The 5,432-nt window shown below is 51.0% G+C and overlaps 1 protein-coding gene across 2 annotated transcripts in view; it reads right to left on the reverse strand.

Annotated features, from left to right (window-relative positions):
- The window catches only part of UMODL1 (uromodulin like 1), a 138,211-nt gene that overhangs the window by 131,657 nt on the left and 1,122 nt on the right, over positions 1–5,432 (reverse strand). The window lies entirely within an intron of this gene.

Below are 5,432 nucleotides of genomic sequence, written 5' to 3' on the forward strand. Positions count from 1 at the left end.
CTGGAGGGATATCCTCCAGGCATTTGCCCTTTAAGAACAAGGATGGAGTGACCAGAAGAGAGAGGAAGAGGCAATTAGGCCCTTTGGAGAAAACCAGCACTAATGCTTCTGGCTGGGAGATCCTTAAGCTTAGTACCACTTTTCTTTTATGCTAATGTTTACAGACGGCTTCTCAATTATGAGAACCCAGTGTGATCAACACTCAATCCTACCCAACTTCAACTATGCTGAAGAGGCACTATGACTCGGGACACTCCAGTTCTGAGTATGCGGAGTGATATTCACTGTGAAGGTGGTTGTTGGAAACCATTTACACGGCAACCCAATGTGTTCCTATTTCCTCACTTTCCCCACTTCCCATTCTCTTCTCTTTTCTCTTTCTCTGTTTCACATACCTTTCAAAGGCCTTCCCATGCTGCTACATGCACACAGGAATACTGTTCTTATCTGCAGTAGGCTGAATAATGACCCTTAAAGATATCAAGTCCTGATCTCTGAAACCTCCAATATTACCTTATATGATAAAAGGGTCTTGCAGATGCTAATTAAATTAAAATATCTTGAGATGGGGAGATCATCCTGGATTCTCCAGGTAGGCCCTAAATGCCTTCCCAAGTGTCCCTTTATGAAAGAGGCAGAGAAGGTGAGGTGTGGTAGTGCACACCTGTAGACCTAGCTACAAGGGAGGCTGAGGCTGGAGGATCACTTAAGCACAGAAGTTCAAGGTTACATGAGCTAAGAGTGCACCACTATACTCCAGCCTAGGCAACAGACTAAGACTAGGTGTCTAAAACAAAAACAAAAACAAAACAAAAGAAAGAAACAGGTAGAGGGAGATTTGACAAACAGAAAAGAGGCCACGTGAACACAAAGGCAGAGATCAGAGTGATGCAGCCACAAGCCCAGGAATGCTGGCAGCCACCAGAGACGGAAAGCAAGGCACTTTCTCTATATCCTCCAGAGGAAATGTGGCCTTGCTCACACCTGGATTTCCATCCCATAAGACAAATTTCGGACTTCTGACCTCCAGAACTGTAAAATAATAAGTTTTTATTGTTTTAACCCACCAAGTTTATAGAAAGTTATTACAGCAGCCACAGGAAACTAATGAATTTTTTAAAGAGATACCACCCAACCCATAGATTGGGCAAATTTGGACAGCCAGGTATCCATTCCAATGAAGTGATGGTTAAGAGAATCGCAGCTGATTAAAACTTCCCACTTCCAAATATGCAGAAGCAGATACATTAAACCCCATATAGACTTCCCTCCCCCAAATTACGAAAGGGCTGTTTGTGTTTGTTATAAGAAATGCAAACCAACTGAGTCATACCATTAACCCTGGAGAATCAGCTACCACTGTCACAGTTTCAGAGAGAAAACTCTAGCTATCGGGAACAGATGGCCCAGGACACAGCCCTAGCAACAGACCCAAAGCTCCAGGCATACACAAGTTAACAGACATGGACTCTGTGCCAAGGGGTGTACAAACTAGTGGAGAAACCAGCCTTTGAGCAGATGGGAATAGGTGAAATAGATGGTACAGTGGAGTCACTGAAGCACAGAGGGAGGCAGCCTCGGTCTGACACTTGAAATTGGATTTGCCTGCAAATTGAATAGGAAAAGGCCATCCTAGGAAGTGCCTGTGCCAGGCTACATGGCTAGAGTGGTTGGCAAAGGCAAGGCAAGCAGAAAACAAAGCCACCTTGGCAGCACTGAACAGGCCATGCCCAGCACTGAGGCCGTAGGCATCTGCAAGCCACATGGGAGGATGGGTGGGTATACAGCACCAGAGCAAGTTAACCCGATCAGCATTTGGAAAGATGAGTTTGACTGAAAATGGACTAGACTGGGAAGAGAAGGAAGCAAAACTGAGGCAGGAACTTGGTTGCAATGGCTACAGATTGGACAGAGATGCTCCAGGCCAGAAACAGCTGAAGTAAGGCTGGTAAGGACAGGTTTAAGTGGCATTTAAGAGGCAGATTGATAGGACTTAGTGACAGTTGAATGCAGATATTGAGAAATAACCATCAAGTTTCTGGCTTGGGTAGCAAGGCAGACAGCAGCATCTTTAACTAAGTAGGACACGGTCAAGGATGGAAAAAATGATTCAAAGGCAGATAGAATGTCAATAGGAAGTCCAACTGTGAGCTTGCTGTGTGCACAGCTGTGGGTTGTCTGCAGGGTGTCTAATGAGGTGGCTGCATAAACAATGTGCATTTTGTATAAAAGAACATATGTGTCTATGGTGTGAGAGATCCTGTTTGGGGTGCTTCAGTGTATGGATAACACCAATAAAAATGTGTGGAGCTCCTCCTATAGTCCAGGCAAAAGGAAAGAAGTAGAGGGAGATTTGACAGACAGAAGGTAGCCATGTGAACACAGAGGAAGAGATTGGAGTGATACAGCCACAAGCTCAGAAATGCTGGCAACCACCAGAAGCTGAAAGCGGCAAGGAATTTAGACCGAAAGCCAGGCATTGGGCAGGCACAGGCAAACAAGAAACCTGTTGGGGGGATGAGAGGGTCCTGGCTGGCAAATCCAGTATCACCTACACGAGTGGTGTCAACAAAACCTACACCAGGTGCTATGGGAGCACAGAGGAGGGAGCACCAACCCTAGATGCAGCTGAGAAGGTGCCAGTCGGGTGGGGTGGGGAGGTGGTGGAATCCGGGAGGAAGAAGCACCAATCAAGATAAAATTATCCCGTTAAAATAGGGTATTAGTGGTAGGGGCGATAGCTCAGGCAGAGGGGACAACACACTTGAAGCCCAGAAACCCAGAGGCAAGAGACAGAGCAAGACTAGAGGCATGCATGTCAGAGCGGAGGTGGGGGAGAGATGGTGGAGGCTGGGCCAAGTCCTCAGGCACTTGGGCATTGTGGTTTGAACTCTCACCTAGGCAATGGAGAGTCACTAAACCCTAAGCAAGGGAGTGGCATGATTCCTTTTGCTGTTTAGAAAAATCGTTTCGGCTGCAATGTGAGGGTGGATTATAGGGGGAAACCTGGAGGCTGGGAGAACAGTTAGGAAGCCATTCAGGCGGGGAAGAAGTGGTTACATTCCCAGAGAAACATTCAGGAGGTCGGACAGACAGGACTTGGGGATAGACCCAATACTGGAAATGAGGGAGGAGCCCACTATGGTGCCCACATTCCTGGCTCCAGCAACTGGGCATATGTTCCAGGCATGGATGAGACTGCATAGGGTGTGTGTGCCAAGAAACCCAGTGCAAGCATGGGCAGGGGCAGAAGGGCCAACACAGCGGGCCCAGGAGGAGCAGTCAGCCAAGAGGTGGGAAATCCAGGGAATGAGGCGTAACTGAAGCAATCAGTGCTGAAGCAATTGGAAGCGTGTCACAAATCAAAGAGAGCAACTGAAAGATGCAACGGTTTCTGCCAGATTTGGCAGTTGGGTCAATTCCAGTGAAATGGTGAGGCCGAAAGCCTGATCATACAGCTCAAAGCAGAGACACCAATGCGTATCGTCCTGAGGAAGGCTGAAAAAACAAAAAACAAAACAAAACAAAAAAACAGCTAAGCAAGTGGCTACAAAGGGATCGCTCAAGGGAGGCTGCTTCCAGCATGTGGTAAAGCGAGTACTAGTTTTCTCACCTATGAAACTAGGATAGCAGCACACACTCCCCCAGCCTAATCACAGGGGATCCTAAAACTCAAGGTTCTTTGAAAACTTATAATCACTGTTGCCTTCTACTTTCAGAACAGAGCCACTCTGTGCTTTTCCATCATACAGTTCAAAATATAGACACTCTTTAGGCTGGGCACGGTGGCTCACACCTGTAATCCCTGCACATTGGGAGGCTGAGGCAGGTAGATTGCTTGAGACCAGGAGTTTGAAACCAGCCTGAGCAACATGGTGAAACCCCATCTCTATCAAAAATACAAAAATTAGCTAGGTGTGGTGGATGCATCCATAGTCCCAGCTACTGCGGAGGCTGAGACGGGAGGATGGCTTGAGCCAGGGAGTGGAGGCTGCAGTGAGCTGAGATCATGCCACTGCACTCCAGCCTAGGGGTGACAGAGACTCCGTCCCAAAAAAAAAAAAAAAAAAAAAAAAATTTTTAAGTTTTTTAAGGTTGTAGGAGAAAATTTTTAGGTGCAAGATCCTTTATGGAAGACTAACAGTCCTCTTAAAATTAGTCAAACTAATAACAATCGACAACAGAGCTGTTAATTTGGGAATAAGTTTTCAATTTGTATCAATCTAATGCTCTTTCACATACTTCCAAACATTACATAAATTATTTTACCTAGTGCATACAACTTTCAAAAACTGTATTTGGGAAGTAACACTCTTGACAGTTATTAACAGGGGTTTTATATCCCGGAGTTTGAGTGTCTACGGGAGAACCCGTCCCTGCAGGAGGCACTCCTCCACCTGCGACCCGGGCTGGGAGAATACACGAAGGGCTCTGTTGAGCGCTCTCCGCCAGCGAGGCTTTCTTCCCGGTCGGTGTTGACAGTGTGGCATTTCTGTTATCTAATTTCTGGTTTTGACTGAAAGCGAAGTGAGTTTTCTCATCAGTGGACTTGTAACATTTCTGCAAAAAAACTGACCACAGCCCTCCCAGACACCGATGAGCGGGGCACTATGGAAAGTCTCGGGCTGCCTGCCGGCCGCTGTGGACGCCCCGACGGGGGTCAGGGCCGGCCAACAGGAGTCACCCTCGGACCGACCCCCATCTGAGAGGCGAAGGAGCCCGGACGCCCCGGCAGCGGCCGCCGGGTCCCCGCCCAGGGGCCAGGTGGCCAGGTCGCGTCGGGAGAAGAAAATGGAAGCGCTCTGAGCGACTATAGGCCGGCGCCGCCCCCCGCGGCCTTCCCTCGCGGGCAGGGACCGTCTGCCGCCGACCCGAGGACCGCAGGGCCCCGCTCGCCGCCCGCGCCCGTCAGGAAGCCGCGCGTCGCTCCCATCGCTGTCAAGGTAGTCGGCTCGGGGCGTCGCCCACCGTCCACCGGTGCATGGGAGCGCGTCCTCCCCTCCGAGGAACTAAGCGGCCGCGCCACGCATCCCGCCGCGCCGGAAGCGGGGACTAGGGGCGGACCAGCCGGGCAGGACCGCGGCGGAATGACCTGGGGCGACCCCGCGGCAAGGGCGCCTCCGGCAGGCGGCAAAATTCCCTGAGAATCGGCGCGCTACTCGCCGCGACGGACTCCACCTGGCCGGGGCGCTCGGTCTCCTCGCCGTGGCCACCAGCCGAGCCGCCTCCCCTCAGGGCCGCCGCAGGCTCCCCTCAGGGACCGAGGGCGCGGGCTTGCAGCGCGGAGGCGTCCGTTCGGCGAGCGGCTGCCGGCAGGCCCGCCCTCCCCGGCCCCCAGCGCCGCGAGCCCCTCCCGCCCCGCCCTCCGGCGCCCGGCGCCCAATCAGAGTGCCGCGCACGTGACGAGCGCTGCCTGCGATGACCTCATCCCT

This window comes from Macaca fascicularis, chromosome 3 (assembly GCF_037993035.2).
Source record: "Macaca fascicularis isolate 582-1 chromosome 3, T2T-MFA8v1.1".
Lineage (NCBI taxonomy): Eukaryota > Metazoa > Chordata > Mammalia > Primates > Cercopithecidae > Macaca > Macaca fascicularis.